This window comes from Lissotriton helveticus, chromosome 1_1, assembly GCF_964261635.1.
Source record: "Lissotriton helveticus chromosome 1_1, aLisHel1.1, whole genome shotgun sequence".
Classification (NCBI taxonomy): Eukaryota; Metazoa; Chordata; class Amphibia; order Caudata; family Salamandridae; genus Lissotriton; species Lissotriton helveticus.
The window spans coordinates 1,696,473,558-1,696,490,106 of NC_136057.1; the positions used below are offsets into that span (position 1 = coordinate 1,696,473,558).

Here is a 16,549-nt window from a genome sequence, read left to right on the forward strand (position 1 = left end):
ACATTCATGACATGAATTTTCATTTCTAGTAAGGACACGGAGGTGAGGATTATCCCACCTAAGTTAAATGTCTCTGCATTGTATTGATATACTGCATACGTTTTGTTCTTATATTTTCCCTCCCCTTTCTGATTGTTTTGATTGCTGAATCAGATATTGAGACCAGAGTTACGGTTTTATCCTTTTGCGATTTCAGGCGTCGATAGCAAATAAAGCGTAATGGATTACAATGTTGCAACACCCTCATTCTGCAGTATGTGGTGAGAAAACGTTGCCTATGCTCAAAGAGGTTACCAGACTTCGTTGGTCCAAGCGCAGGATTGTGAGTTGAGCCCCGTTGGGCTCCAAGTTGACTCTTCGTGAGGAGTTCTCTAGTGAAGACTGGATCTACGTGATCAAGTTCTTGGTTTAACTGACTTAACTGTTGGATAATTACTCAAAGAAAGAGGACCCGGTTACCTTGGTCGGAGCTTATATAGGGCTATACTCTATGGTTGGTCATGTGTAATAAGAGTGTCATGGGTAATATAGTGTTTATCAAACTTTTCTTTTTTGGCTCCTGTGAATGAACAGTAAGGACATGAGAAGCATAATCCTCACCTCTGTGTCCATAATAGAATATAAAATTCTTGTCACAAATGTTTGCAAATGTTTAATCCTTGCTCAACACAATGGCCATCCAAATATTCAGAGACACATTGTGGCCTATGCCATTCAGAGCCTGTCTGAGACAGAATGTGCATTCTCTCAGCCGGAGAAGGAGGGTCTGGCTGTGGTGTGGGCCTACAAACATTTCCATATATTCCTCTATGGAAAATGACTCGCTATCATCACAGATCACTAGGCGTTACAAACAATTTTGGGGAACCCGACAGCTAAGATACCCCCTCGCATCGAGAGGTGTGGGTTAAGACTGCAAGAGTACAACTATGAAATTGGGAATGACCTGGAGAAGAATCAATACCCAGTAGATTACTTTTCATGAGTGCCGCTACATCGTTACCGTTCGACATTCAAGACAGCTGAAGCATATCTCAGCTTCATTGTGAGATCCAGCACACCAGTTGCTCTATTGGTGGAAAACAATTACTGCCACAAATGCTGATAAAGACATGATCATTGTTAAAGAACTTATTGCTATGCAATCATGGAGGAAAAGTACCTGGCCTCTTGCCATTAATGCTAAATTTCAAACGTTCAAAAATGTGCAGGGCGAGTTAGGGGTTACTCAAGAATGCTTGATACTGAGAGGCTCGAGAAAAGTCATACCTGAAAGCTGAAGACAGCAAGTCATCAAGCCTAACCATCTAGCGCCAGGATGCTCCTTTCGGAGCGACAGTACGCGCTTTATAAATACCAAATACAAATACAAAGGACACTGTGGTACAATAGCCACAAAAAGAGCCCTACGAGAACAAGTGTGGTTGCCTTGACTAGATCAGTGAGTAGAGAAAGAGCTGAAAATTGCCACATTTGCAATTGCTTGTCTACTAAAGGTTATACAACGCCCATTCACAATGGCTGTCCTTCCTGCTCATGCTTGGGAGAGAGTTGCACTTGACTTTTTTTTACCCTTTAGGAAATGGACACCAACTCATGGTAGTCACTGTTTAATATTCACATTTTCCTTTAGTGGAAAACCTGTCTTCTACAACCCATGACATTGTCATAGAAAGGCTTGATGTGACATCCATGGAAGGAAATGGTCTTAGCCAAGCTATGTGTCAGGCTCTCTATGCCTATTGATCAACTCTTCACTCCACAACTGGTGAGAGCCATCGGAACAAAACTTCCTCAGTGGACCTCAGATTGATCAGTGAATACTGACCAAGTTCGAGACACTGACGCAACTTAAAACAAGCATTGGCATAGCCAAATAGGTCTCGCCTTTGGGACCTTTTAAGTGTTTAGCCATGCAGCAAATGAATACACAGGAGGAAGGACACTGAAAAAACACATGCAAATATGCTATGGGAAAAAAAAAACAGTTAGCCTTGGACTTGGGGAACCTAATTGAATGTGCGGAGTGCTCTTCACATGTGAAGATGCCTGGAATGTGGAGACATGCTGATGTTCGGATTGAGAGGACGGTATTGTTTGTGCAAGGATCGTTGAGCTGGTGAAGTAGCCTGTTTTTTTTGGTGTATTGAAAGGATCTGAGTGAAGGGGGGCATAATGCTCTGGGAAGGGGAATTGGGGTGACGTACGGGGCGGCCGACCGTTGGATGGGGGAGCAGTGGTCGGGGTTTGCCGTGCTCTACCTGTGCTAGCTGGGCCGTGTAAAAATAGCAGAAAATTGAGGGCGATCTAGCAATAGAGTTGGATTGATTTTTGCAGTGCTGGTGGGCTTTTTTTTCGTGTGTTAGTTGGATGTGGCTGACGGCTTGAGAACTGTGGAGGTGTGTTGAATTTGTGGCATGCTGCCTACGTGCCATTGCAAAAAAAACATGAACGCTAGCCCGCGAAAATGAAACAGGATACAGACCACATGGCGCCCTGCGCGCCACTGCAATGTGGAAGGCACCACACGAACGAGTGTCAGAAAAGTGCAAACTGATTCCAAAAGGTCATCTCCTAGAGCAGCGCATGCGCGCAGCGCTTGGCTCAACCTAAAAAGTAAAGCCAAAACGTGGCGATCAAGGTTGTCATGCCCAGGAGACAGTCTCTGACAAAGGAGATTGGGTATTGGTTAAACAGAAATAAAGACGGAAAACAGACATTCCTTTTGACGCTGATCCTCTGCAGGTTGTGGCGTGCAAGGGACGTATAACAGCACATCGTCCCGGACAATCTATCACTCAGGACACATCACAGTTCAAACACCTACCACAATGCTAGTCAAATCCTGAAATCATGCGCGAGGCAGCCCTGCTAGCAAGTCAGGCTCTAGCACCTGAGCCTATGCCACCGTTGTCCGATCAGGGTGGACCTTGATCATCTTGAATTACTCGGTCCGGCCGACAAGTTTGATCACCTCGCTGATTGACTGAAGAAATTTGATTTTCATAATGTCCACCACTTTAAGAAGATGTAGCATAGGGACCCTTGTGATTCTGGGGTGGACGCTGAACAGGAACTACGTCCTATGCGGAAAGGTGGAGAGTGTCACGGTCCGAACTCCTCCAGAATTTAGTGATGCTTAAAGGGGTCCACCTCCTGACTGCCCCACACTCTGAAATGGTAAACACGCAGAGCATAGAGGTAATCAAGTGAGGGAAGGAAGGGAGGGGCTGCAGTGGAAGGGATACCTGAAACGAGAAATGACAATATTAGATACACCCTATAATTCTAACTACTCTCAATAGGTCTCGCTAGGAACAACACACACCTTTCTGAATTCATTCAACTAGGAGGTGGACCCTTCATGTAAATCTATGTAATGGTGTCTGGATTCAATGTATGAAGCGACATCCTATGAGACAAACACATAAGGTTACAGGTGCCTTCAAACCACTGCAACAGGTCAATCACTTCTCCATTTCTCATACGTACCAAGAACTCACAGCCCCCAATCTTTTATAGAACAAAAGAAACCCCTGCTCAATCCTGCTTGAGAAAGGAGAAACAAGTTCCTGAACAAAGAAGTATGTGATAAATAATGAACTCCTTCTAGCCAGAAGGAACAGAGTATTTGGCAAAAGTAATGGTAACGGATACTCCTTGGAATGTCACGAGATACCCAGGTAATCCAAAATGCAGGCAAAGAACACAAAGTTAAGGAATTCAAAAAATAAACAAAGTCACAGAAAGTACTCCATGAGGGAAGATCGCTTACCGGACCATACTCCCCTGGACTCAACCGGAAACACCAACTTGCCCGTGTCCTGCAATCCAGCCCTACTGGGCACGAAAAGAAAATAGGATGTTGACCTCGCCAGAACTGCAAGCGAGGAGATGGTGATGGGCCCTACTCAGCCGAGCAGGGAGAAGACCGGAACACACATGGGGAACCGAGTCTTGGCAGACTCACTGCGTGTCCGCTTCCTGCCGCAGCCGCAGACATGGAAAAGATGAAGAAATGCCAAGCACTCCTGTTCAGCTGAACAGGAATCCAAAGGAAGCCAAAAACCACGGTATGTCGCCAGTTCTATTGTTCTTCTCCTTCTTTTATCCCTTCTTACTTTTCTTGCTTTCTCTTTCACTCTTGAGCAAATACCAAAAATAAAAATTTTACAAAAAAACCACAGGCTTCAATGAAGAAAGAATGTTCCGCCTTCCGCCACAGCCGCTAACGGAAACACGGACCCTCCGTTGCTGCTCAGCCGAACAGCAAACGAGAACAAGAAGCCTCGGGTTCAGAATAGTATACAGGCGACAGCTCCCAGCCGGGAACCTGTACAGTAAGTCGAAGAACGGGACAGATGTGGAACCAAGCGTCTCAGTCCCCCAACCAAGCATAGATACAAGAATCACGTAGGACGCTCTTCTGAGTCACGTGACATAAATAGACTGAGCGGCTTTATGCCTTCTGGGGCTTGTAGTGTGCAGATCAACGTAGGCGCCCGATCAGTTCCTGACAGAGAGTGTGGTTGGAGTAGGAGATAATGCACAGTGTTGAGTGTATGCTGAGGAATAAAGAAGTGTTTAACTACAGCTTCTGTGTGGTGTAATTTATTTGCATGCTCCAGACTTGGTGAAGACACTACAAATGCCATCTCAGGGAAAAGAAGCACCAAAAGAACCTTTCACCGAATGTTTCTCCCACAATGGATGCAAGCGCCCCCACAGGCCCAGCATGGGAGGTAAACAATGTCACACTAAAGTCCAGATCCCTGCAGGGACCTCCTGTGTTCTTCCTCCAGTCAACACAGGAAGATAAAATAGGAGAAACCAGGGATGCCAGCTCTCTTTATGACACCCAACCTGGTTGGGTGGGTGTGGTATTAGGTCTTCTCTTTATTTCTATTATAGATTGCATAGAATATAGATTTATCACTAGGTCATTCAGAATGTAGTGATGCATCAAGGAATGTGTAGGTTTGTTTTGTGGACAGTAAGGGTTGGAGATCTGACGGAATTGGATGCGTTTCCTGCGCACGAGTGGGTCCTTATACAGCACTTAATAAATAGATTTATTTTTTATAAATCTTGTCTCCCTCTCGTCTTTACTATGGCGACGAGGTGTTTTTAACGAGCTGACCGACTGTGCATAAAATTTTTGTGAACTTTCGAATTCATTCAGCATTTTTTTTTTTTCGGCGGAAAATTATTCCTGAAATATTTGCCACTGTCGATCACCATTTGAGGCTTTATACCTGCTGATTTTTCGTCAAATTTCAGTTTAAGGTACTGTACCTTTTCCCGTTATTATCGTGTGCTCGTGGATGCCAGCTCGTGGATTTCTACGCGAGGGGTGCTGCGCGAGAGATGTCAAGATTCCTTTCCTGAGTCTGGAAAGTGACGAGTGAAGTGACGCATGTCGGGAGGTTCTCATTGCTCCAACAACACGCTACGCTGTGACGTCTCATCGCGGGAATCACTCTACGCTGCGTTTCTTCTGGCACGTTACCTACACGCATTTATGACCATTTTGTTGACATGGTTGCTAAGGGATCGGCGTCAAGTTCAATGTTTACGTCATCAGCGGCCATTTTAAATTGTCACCGGTACCAATTTCTCTACCGCTACCGATTTCTCAGCGCTTTATTAAGCCACTGTTTTCTTCCACTTCAAAAGGATTATTCTACTGAAGCGGCCTGATACTGAAGCGGCCTGATTGGTATTTACCTTCACTTCATTTACTTCTTTTAAAAGGTTCCTGAAACGTATTTGATTTTGTTGACTCTTCAGTGCAAGTTTACAGTGATGCGCTCACTTGACTGAATCCTTACTTTGGCTCATTTATATAGTGGTGCGCACACTGAACTTTCAGCAATTATTTTAGCATGTCTCCTCAGTGATGTGCACACTCAAATTTTAATTAGAGTTTTTCACATTTTAGAGCATTATTTGTAATTTACAGTTGACTATTTATCATTACAATCTCTTGTATTGCTTATTCATATTTTAATCATTATGGCTACATCACAAATTTGTAATCAACCTACGATTTTTCTACAGATTACTGGCAAACCAAAGTTAGAATGGAAAAAATGGCTTGAATCTTTTGAGAATTACATTATTGTTATAGATGGTTCTAAATTTTCACCAGAAAGGATGAAAGCTATTTGGTTTCGTTTTCTTGGTAATGCTGCCATTGACATTTTTTAAAATCTCATTCCCATTCCACCACCTAGTGGAGGAGGTAAAGGCTGGAATGTTTATAAAGAGGCTATAGCGAGGTTGGGAAAACAATTTTCGGATGAGCTCAATGTTTTAATTGAGAGGCATGCTTTTCACAAAAGGAAGCAACTTCCAGATGAAACTATTGAAGAATATGTTGCAGCACTTAAGAGTTTTGGCTGCAAATTGTGAATATGGTGCAACTGTTGACTATTTTATAAGAGATCAATTTATTTTTAATTGTGAGTCAAATAAAATACAGGAGAGATGTCTTGCCTGTCGGAATCCCACGTTAAGTGAAGTATTATATCTTGCAAAAGGAATAGAGAGGTCAATTATTTCTTCGAAGGTTATTTCTGCAGAAGAATGTAAAAATGTTTCCTCATCCTCTCCTGTTTGGGCTATATATTCTTATAATAAGGGCAAATTTAATAGTAAACCAAGTTGTTTCAGATGTGGTGCTAAGACACATTTGACGAATTTTCCTGATTGTCCTGCTTTAAAGAGGAAATGTATAAAATGTGGAAAAGTTGGTCATTTTTCGGCGGTGTGTCATGCACAAAAGAAAACAATGAATTCTACTGTTAATAGTATATCTAATATTGAACATGATGTACAAAATGTATTACTTACACTCTATGATGATGTTAACAATGTAACCATTCCTTTTAAAGCACCTTTAGGTAAATTATTAGTAGGTAAAGTGTAGTTCGAAGCCAAGGCTGATTCAGGGTCACCCATTACCATTCTTTCAGATATTTTTTTTAATGAAAATTGGAAGGATGTTAATCTTAAGAAAAGTGATGTAAACCCCAAGGCGTTTGGCAATTTTGATATTTCCATGTTAGGATTTTTTGAAGACACATTAGAATTCGAGGGAAGGAACATTTTTACAAAAATCTATGTAGCCATTGATGGCAAAAACATTGTAGGGTGGTTTGATTTGACAAATTAATTTGTGTCCTGGTTCAGATCGCCCTATTCAATTAAGAGACTAAGATGTTAACAATATTTCCATTGATAGATCTTCTTTAGAAACGATTCTAAAAAAGCATAGCAAGGTCTTTAAAAATGAGGTTGGACAGGTCAAGGGTTTTTTGCACAAAATCATATTTAAAAAAGAAGCGGTGCCTATTCAGCACAAAGTACGTATGGTTCCACTGGGCATAAGAGAAACATTGAAATCTCATTTAGATACTTTATGCTCAGATGGTATTATTGAATCCACAGACAGTTCAGAATGGGTTTCCGCCATTGTAATCGCACTTAAAAAAAACAGGATTTAAGATTATGTGTTGACCTCAGGTCCCTTAATAAGAACATTGTTGTTGACACTTATCCGTTGCCTCGTATTCAAGAAATGTTACAAGCTATTAATGGAGCAATTTTTTTTTCAGTTATAGACCTCAAATCCGCGTACCATCAGGTACTTCTTGATGAATCTTCAAAAGACCTGACAACTTTAATCACTCCTTTTGGTCTTTATAGATTTTTAAGGATGCCTTTCGGCTTGGCCTTAGCGGCCAGTGTTTTTTAAAAGCTTATTGAAAATCTTTTCCAAGGAATAAAGGGTGTACAGTCATTTCAGGATGACCTCTTAATTTTTGCAGAAAAGGGTGAACAACATAATATAATCCTTGACAAAGTATTGCATATTTCAGGTAACAAAGGTATGACAGTGAGCAAAGATAAGTGCAAATTTCTTGTTGAAGAAATTAATTATTTGGGGCACAGAATTACTTCGGATGGTATTTTTCCAAAGGAAGATCTTGTTAGTACTTTAGAGAATGTTAGAAGACCACAAGACAAGGATTCATTGCGTTCTCTCTTGGGGTTAGGTGAGTACTATTCTAGGTTTGTTAAGGAATATGCTCTTGTTGTTGAACCTCTCAGACAACTGTTAAAAAAAGATTCTCAATTTGTTTGGACGGATGTGCATGATGAGGTTTTATTAATGTGAAGAAACTAATTGCCAGAGCGCCAGGTCTTAATACGATCGACCCCAGAGGGAAATCGTTTGTCACAGTGGATGCGAGTGTCATTGGGCTGGGTGCTGTTTTTACGCAGATAGTAGATGGCTAAGAAAGGGTAATTTCATTCATTTCAAGAGGGATTCGAGGTGCAGAGAGGCATTATAGCACCATTGAAAAAGAGGCATTGGCCTGCGTTTGGACAGTAGAAAAGTTCAAAAGTTTTTTGTGGGGAAGACCATTTGTTCTGGTTACAGATCATAAGCCTCTTGTTTTTATGATGTAAACGTATTTGATGGATGGTGTTAAAAGTGGTAAGGCTTCTTCCAGACTTGTGAGGCTTATTGCAAGATTGCAAGAGTTCAATTTTGAAATACAACATATTCCTGGAGGAAAAACTTTCACAGCGGATTGCTTATCCAGACTTCCTCCTTTGGATGAATGTGACCATGAGATAGTTGATCAACATGAGCGTGTCGTGGCATTGGTGGATGCTGTTGATACATGTAATACGGCTATTTCAGAAAAAGAATGGCAGGATGCTATGATTAATGATACTATTTTAACTAAGGTAAAGCATTTCGTTGTTAATGGATGTCCGTCTTGTAAGAAGCTGGATGTTCATTGTGGAACTTTTGCTCAAATTGCTGAGGAGCTTAGTATTGAGAATAATATTCTTTTAAGACAGGATTTGTTTGTTCCACCTGCAAGTATCAGAGATAAACTTATTCAATTGGCCCATTTAGGACATCCAGGTGTATCAGGTACAACGAAATTACTCAAAGCACATTATTGGTGGCCTGGTATGGATGCCAGTGTTGAAAGGATGGTGGATAATTGTTCAGTTTGTGTGAAATCGGATAAGCATTGGAAGGTTTCTACACAACCATTATCTATTCAAGAAGTTCCCATAGAACCTTGGGAAAAAAAAATATTGATTTCTCTGGTCCATATAATTGTTTAGGTAGGGAGAAAAGATTTTCTATTGTTGTAATTGACAATTTTTCAAAGTGGATTTATTTCACTTTTGTTGAACATCCAGTAACTGATGTAGTTATTGAATTTTTGTAAAACATCTTTAGAATTGAAGGAGAACCTGATACCATTTTATCTGACAATGGGGTGCAATTTATTTCAAACAAAAGGAAATTATTTTAAACAAGTTTGGTGTGCAGTCTGAAAAAGCACCTCTATATTGTCCTCATGCTAATGGTCAAGTTGAGAGGGCTAATAGATTCATAAAAGAATGTATTCAAGCAGCTTTAGAGAGTAAGTTAGATGTTTTTGAATTTTTGAAAGACAAAGCGTGGATCTATCATCCGACTCCAAATAAATGTACTGGAGTTTCACCTTATTTTTTAATGAGAGGGAGACAAGCAAAATCTTTGTTAACACCTGTGTTTAAAAAAAGAAGCCAGAATGGATAATTTGGAATCCTTTATTGACAAAGCTAAGAAGAATATTGCTGATTCACAGATTTCTGGCAAAAGTTATTATGATTAATTTCATAAAGTAAGAGGTAAAAATATAAAAGTTGGTGATTGGGTACGTATCATCAAAACCATATTCAACAGCAAGGGTTCCTCTAAGTTTACTAATCCCTTCAAGGTTGAAAGAGTTACTGATATGTCTGTTCTTCTTAAGGACAAGTGTTGGTGGAATAAAAGTTCTGTTGTGGTTCTTAAACCAGGGCAAGAACATTTTTTTTATATGAAGGAGATGGTGGTCCTTTATGGATTGATCATAATGATAATGAGGCAGAGGGTACATGTGCTAGTTTTTCTTAAACTAATGTATCTCAATCTAATGAAGAAGCAGCTTTTGATTCAGATTCTTTGGTTCAAGAAACTTCTGCGTTCCAAAAAAGGAAATGTAGGATGCCTAAGAAATTTGATGACTATATTTTAGATGCTTTGTGTATAGGAATTTATTTTGCATTTTCTTATTCTCTTGTTTTTGTTTTATTTTTTTGTTTGTTTAAAAAGATACATGTGGTATTATGTCTCCTCTTTATTTCTATTATACATTGCATATAATATAGATTTATCACTAGGTCATTTAGAATGTAGTGATGTATCAAGGAATGTTTAGGTTTGTTTTGTGGACAGTAACGGTTGGAGATCTGACAGAATTGGATGTGTTTCCTGCGCACTAGTGGGTCCTTATACAGCACTTAATAGATTTATTTTTTTATAAATCTTGTCTCCCTCATCTTTACAGTGGGGCTAGCATCCAAGGAGCCCTCATCAGTCCAGACACTCACATCACCAAAACAGTTGCGTCAGAGCTACACTGTATGCTCCATAACTGCAGATCTGCAACCAAACACAAACTGGAAATCTCCGACACCATCACTCACCACAATCTCGACATGCTCTTTCTCACTGAGACCTGGTTTAATGACTCCTGTCACACTTCATTTGATCTTTTGTTACCTACTGACTACTCTATTCTCAGAAACGACACACCAGGCAAGATCGGGGGAGGTGTTGCGATTATCTTCAGAAACACCCTCCAAATCAAAGCCTCTCCCACTACCCTCTTTCGCACCTTTGAATGCCTATCCCTAGAATTCCAAGTTCATCATGGCACACCCTTCAGGTTCCATACCATCTACCACCCGCCTGGAAATTGCTCTTCCTTCATGGAGGAATTAATTGACTTCATTAGTGACCAATATTCACAGAGCGACAAGCAGATCTTCCTAGGTGATCTCAATCTCCACTGGGGCTCTTTGGAAGACTTGGCTGCCAACAAGCTTGCAACCTTTCTTTCCGCTAACGATCTTGCAAAACACTGCTCGGAAATTACACATGCCAAGGGCTCAATTCTGGACCTTGTGATTTCCAAATCAGACCAGATTACCACTGCTTCACCCAACCATGTGAACTGGTCTGACCATTTCCTCATTCCCTTCTGTTTTCACCTATCTCACATTTTAACTCTCGGCCAACCCAAAAGAGCCTCTACGTGGTTCAGCAACACAAAAATCATTGATCTTGAGACTCTGTGTGATTCTGCTATGCAGTCTCTTCCTAGTCTAGACCCCAATACGGATGTCAACGATCTCACTTCCCTTTGCCTCTCAATCCTTGCAGTCGAAAACGACAAGGTTGCTCCACTCCAAAGCAAATGGAAAAGACCCACCCCATCAGCTCCTTGGTTCAACAAAGCTCTCTATGACGAAAGGAAAAACCTTAGAATCTTAGAGAAGCACTGGAGACAATCTCCATCCACCCCCAACCTCTCTCTTTTACGTTCAGCAAGATCCATATACCACAAACACATCTTACAGGAAAAAACATCACACTTCAGATCCCTCCTCAATTCAGCTAAAAACAGACCCACAAAACTTTTCGACCTCATCAAAAACCCAAATTGTTCTCCCCAAACCATCCAGCCTGAGGATGCATCAAAGAAAGCAACTGAGTTCGCTATATTCTTTGATCAAAAGGTAAAATCTCTGGTGGAACAGGTCATCCACCCCACCCCCATAGAGGAGCGAAAATCCTTAGTCACTTGGCAGAACTTTGCCGCCATCTCAGAGGTTGATCTCCTCAAATGCATCCGGGAAACCAAACCCTCCAACCATTCCTCTGACCCCATTCCCAGTGGCATCGCCATTGATTTCTATACTAACACTCTCTCCTACTGGACCAGGCTAGTCAATCTCTTCCCCAGTCAAGGATCCCTCCCAAGTGTCCTCAAAACAGGACAGGTTACCCACCTTCTAAAAAAAACCCTCTGCAGATGCAAATGACCTCAATAACTTCCGCCCCATCACCAATCTCCCTTTTCTTTCAAAGATCACAGAAAAATGTGTTGCAAAACAACTGTCCCAACACATTATGGACAATAATCTCCTCAACATGTTCCAGTCAGGCTTTATTCAAAACTGAAACAATCCTGCTGCAAGTGATCGATGATGCGCTGCAACTTCTCGATTCAGGGGAATCGTGCCTTCTGATTCTTCTTGACCTCTCTGCAGCTTTTGACACTGTTAATCACAACACCCTCCTTAACATTCTTCAACAGAGAATGGTGTGGAAGGCACAGTACTCAAATGGTTTGCCTCTTTCCTCACAGACAGATCCCAAATGATCAAGATTGCAAATAGTCTCTCGTCTCCACTGGTGGTTGGTCAAGGCGTCCCTCAAGGTTCTATCCTTGCTCCCACTCTGTTCAATCTCTATCTGGAACCATTAGGGAACCTTCTAAGCAAATCTGGAATCCTCTACCATCTCTATGCAGATGACATCCAAATCTACCTCAAGGTGTCTTCCCCTCATGATCTCTCACTATTCAGCTCTACTCTCAACACTATTCACAACTGGATGCTAGTTCACCAACTCATTCTCAATCCCTCCAAAACTGAATTTCTCCTCATATCTAGCTCTCTCTCTCCGCCTCTTGTTCAAGCCTGGATGGATCAATCAAATCTACTCAACAGTAAACCCATCATTGTGGACTGCGCTAAATCCTTAGGTGTCATACTTGACAAAAGACTCAACCTAATCTCACACATCAACTCCATGGCCAAGAGCGCACGTTATCAACTGCGACTTTTATGGGGGATTCGTCGGTTCTTCCCGGAGAATGACCTAAAAACCTTGGTCCAATTGCTAGTTCTCTCTAGACTTGACTATTGTAATTCTCTTCTGACTGGCCTTCCAAAATCTCACTTCTCCCCCCTCAAATCCGTCCCCCATTCAGCAGCACGCTTCATTTCAGGGTCCAAACGAAGTGACCACATCACTTCTATCCTGTCTTCTCTACGATGGCTTCCCATCGAGGCTAGAGCTATCTACAAAACAGCGTGCATCACCCACAAAGCTTTGCACTCTTCCTCCCCTCGCTATCTGGCGAATAAACTCAAACTGTCTGGAGGCTCAAGACCTTCTCGGAATGCGGAAAAGTTCCTTCTTGAACCCCCCTCCTTCAAAAGAGAAAAACTGTTGGCACAATCGTTCTGAGGTAATGCGGTGAGAACCTGGAACTCGCTTCCTCCTTCGCTCCGTGCCATCACCTGCATCCAGATCTTCATAGCGGACCTCAAATCTCTTTTATTCCAAAGACACTTTCAGAACTAATTCCCTCCTTCTCAGACCCTGCCAGGAAGTTCTGTAATCATTGTAAATTTGTCACATATGTTAATATGTTTGCTTATACATCCCGTGCTTGCTGTGTTTGAAATTGTGTTCCTTTTCCCTGTGTTGTTTTGATTCCAAATCCTGCTATTGTTCGCTAGGAAGTTCTTTAGTCATTGTAAAATTTGTCATATGTATTCTTACTTTTGCTTGTACAGTCTGTTCATGCTATTTTTGTTTGTTCTATTCCTGCAACAGTTCTCTCATGTAACGTAACTGGTTCTATTGTACAGTGCTCTGACACCTTCGGGTAAAGTCTGCGCTTTATAAAAAAGCATTAAATAAAATAAAATAAATGAGGTGACAACAGCTCATTTGTAATAAGTGAGACGAGGAATAGGGGTAATCATGCTAGTAAGAAATACTGTTGTGTACGTTTATATGGAGTATGCCCCTTAATTGAATAAATCAGGCTAGATTTTCAAAGGGACACTCTTTTGTCAAAGTATTGAGCGTATTGCCCAGGTTACTGTCCGTCGCCGGTTTGAAGAGATGGCCCCTAGCTTTATTATCCTTATTTTAGAAATAGACGACGGACTACCAAATGTCACTATTGTATCGTCGTGTCTGCCGAAAATGAGCAACTCGAACATCTTCGGCTACTGAAATTTTGCAGATCTTTGGGATATTTATCCTCGTGAGTTGTCCTACTTGTTTGAGTTTCCCTCAATGATTAAACTATCATCTTGGTGATAATTATGTATGTCATTAAGTTAGTTTGTTAAAGTTGCCGTGTAAAAGAACACATTGTTTGTATATTTATATTTCTGTCGCATAGTATCGTAAAAAAAAAAAACATGATCCGAGAAACTCTTGTCATCAAATGTACACGCGTAATGTCCAATACAAGATGGTTGCCTTTTTATATTGACCCCTGTCATCTCAATCCTTCCGCCGTGTTTATGCCCAACTGGCCCTACCATTGCCGTAGACACGTAATGACCTCTTTCGTCCTCCGCGCGCGTAACCACGACGGCTCTTTTCATAACAGGGACAATAGTAAAGGAACATAACAAAAAAAAAACACGTAAACAATTTTTATGTTTAGAGCCACTTTAAAATAGTTTGACTTATTAAAAACGCCTAATCAGTTTGCCATTTATTGACTAATTAAAAAGACATGTATAAAAAAAGTATGTTTATCAGACATTTAATGAACATTTTCACATTCCCGTTTTTAATTGCGAAAATAATCGTTTTAAGGTATACACCCTTCTCATTGTTTTTTGCTTAGATGTAAAACTCCATGTAAAACACAAACTAAGCGAGTAATTAAATGTGGACGAAGGATTAGCCTTAGTGGGGAAAATATGTCTGCCATCTTTGAATTATCACACTTCCAGTGGATGACAGATCATATTACTTCAAGTCCACAGAAGTCTACGTTGTCGACGGAAAATAAACGAGTGTCTTAAAAAACAGATTGCGAATTATACTTTCTCACGATGAAAACACAACGTTCAAAGACTAAACTAGCTACAATTATGATGTATTTCAAAATAATATAAAACTGGGACACACAAAAAAACTTGAAACTACTAGTATGGTTCTGAATTACCGAGTGTCCTTATTCAATTACCATTTAATTCATTGTTCTGTCGCTGATTCTGTTGCAACGTAAAAAGGGTGTCACATTTGCTTTGCAAGTTGCCGTGTCCCTCCCGCACAGCTGACTATGTAAGCTTAACATTGGCTATGTCTTCTGGCTTTTTTACCTCTTCCTCCTCCTCTTTCCTCATTCTCCCTGTGGCTCCCAAGAGTCGCTCGCGTTGCATGGTGGGTAAGGAATCCCCAGGGCTGCCCCTTTTTGCTCGGTAGATAGTACGCATGCGCAAGAGGAAACTCCATGATTTTGTGGGCTGTGGATCCCAGGAAAAGGGAAAAAAAGAAAACAGCAGCCGGGGGTATTCTGATGATCTGCATTCTTCCTGGGATTCGTGCTGGACTCGTGTATCTACTACAGAGGAATCAAGCCCCCGCCTCCCTCCCCAGGGGCAGAAGCAGCCTGGCACAGCCTTTACTGCCCTTTGTTTTTAAAGGCCAGAAGAGGAGGGGGGAGGAGAAGGAAGAAGAAGACCCCTGCAAGGCCCTTAACATCTCTCCCAGGGCGGCAGAGGTGAGTGCAAGTGTGCCACAAGCAGCCACTAACAGAGTTGTAAGGGATGCCACAAGTACGAGCAGCCATAGGGTACTGAGATCTAGGGTCCTGTAGCTCACCGTTCTTCACCATGTTTATGTCAACACCCATGCATTTGATTGACTGCACCACATGTATATATATATTTGTCTTCACTTTTGACTAAGTGCGTGGATTTGGATGTTTCAGTGTGTGCATCCGATGTGTTTGTAATATAGCATCTGCAATTTGTGTGTCCCTGTCTCCATCCTGTACGTGCAACCAGCGTGTCTTTGTATTGAGCTCCTATGTGAATGTACCCTGGGTGTTACTGTCTTACATTGAATGTGTTAGTGTTCACCCTCCGTTTATAGGTTGTGAACACAGTGCACTCAGTATATGTGCCACGTGCGTGTGCCACTGTCACCACCTTGTGGGTGGCACTGACAGCGCCTTGCGTGTATTTCCCCCGGTATGTTACCTTAGTTGGTTTATTGGAGTCAAACCAGTCAACTAGCCACAATGCACCGATCTGTTTAAATCGCCGTACTGAAAAACCGTTGGCAGGTGACATGGAGTCCTCTGTTCACTCAAATCTTGATACTTACACAATGTCTTTGGCAGTATGTGCATGCAAACTGAGGCTCTCTGCACATATTGTTTATCCATGTATGTGTAATTGCTGTGCAGACTACGGATTTGCTATTCTTCAACTTGTGAGATGTGTTTTGTATTTCATTGTGTACACCCTGTATGTTACTGGTTACATATCGTTTTAGTGTATGCTCCCTTGTGTGTCATTGTCTTTATTCTCTGTGTGTTACTATTTTTACCCCGTGTATGTTACAATCACCACTCAGCATGTCACTGTCTGTTCCTTTTAGGTTTCTCTCTGGTCCCAGTCTGAACTGAGCGTGTGCATCTTTTGTGTTCTTGGTGTGTGTCAATCTTTGCATCTTTTGCGTGTCATTATGTGCAGTCTGAGTGTTGTCCTTGTTTGCTTTCTGTTTCAGTATCTTCTTAATAAGTGCTTTTTTTCAGTATTTTCTTCTTGTGCGTTTTCTGTTTGTCACTGTCTGTGTTATGTTGTACTT

The 16,549-nt window shown here is 41.4% G+C and overlaps 1 protein-coding gene and 1 long non-coding RNA gene across 2 annotated transcripts in view; one reads left to right on the plus strand and one right to left on the minus strand.

Annotated features, from left to right (window-relative positions):
• Nucleotides 1-15,121, minus strand: part of LOC144831453 (uncharacterized) — a 52,583-nt gene extending 37,462 nt beyond the window's left edge. Inside the window, exon 1 of the long non-coding RNA XR_013610960.1 lies at nt 15,055-15,121. This is a non-coding gene — a long non-coding RNA (uncharacterized LOC144831453). The remainder of the gene's footprint in view (nt 1-15,054) is intronic.
• Nucleotides 15,122-15,153: 32 nt separating this feature from the next.
• LOC144831437 (methyl-CpG-binding domain protein 5-like) overlaps nt 15,154-16,549 on the plus strand; it is a 339,083-nt gene continuing 337,687 nt past the window's right edge. The window contains exon 1 of the mRNA XM_078688993.1: nt 15,154-15,455. The gene's annotated coding sequence lies outside the window, so the exon portion shown is untranslated. The remainder of the gene's footprint in view (nt 15,456-16,549) is intronic.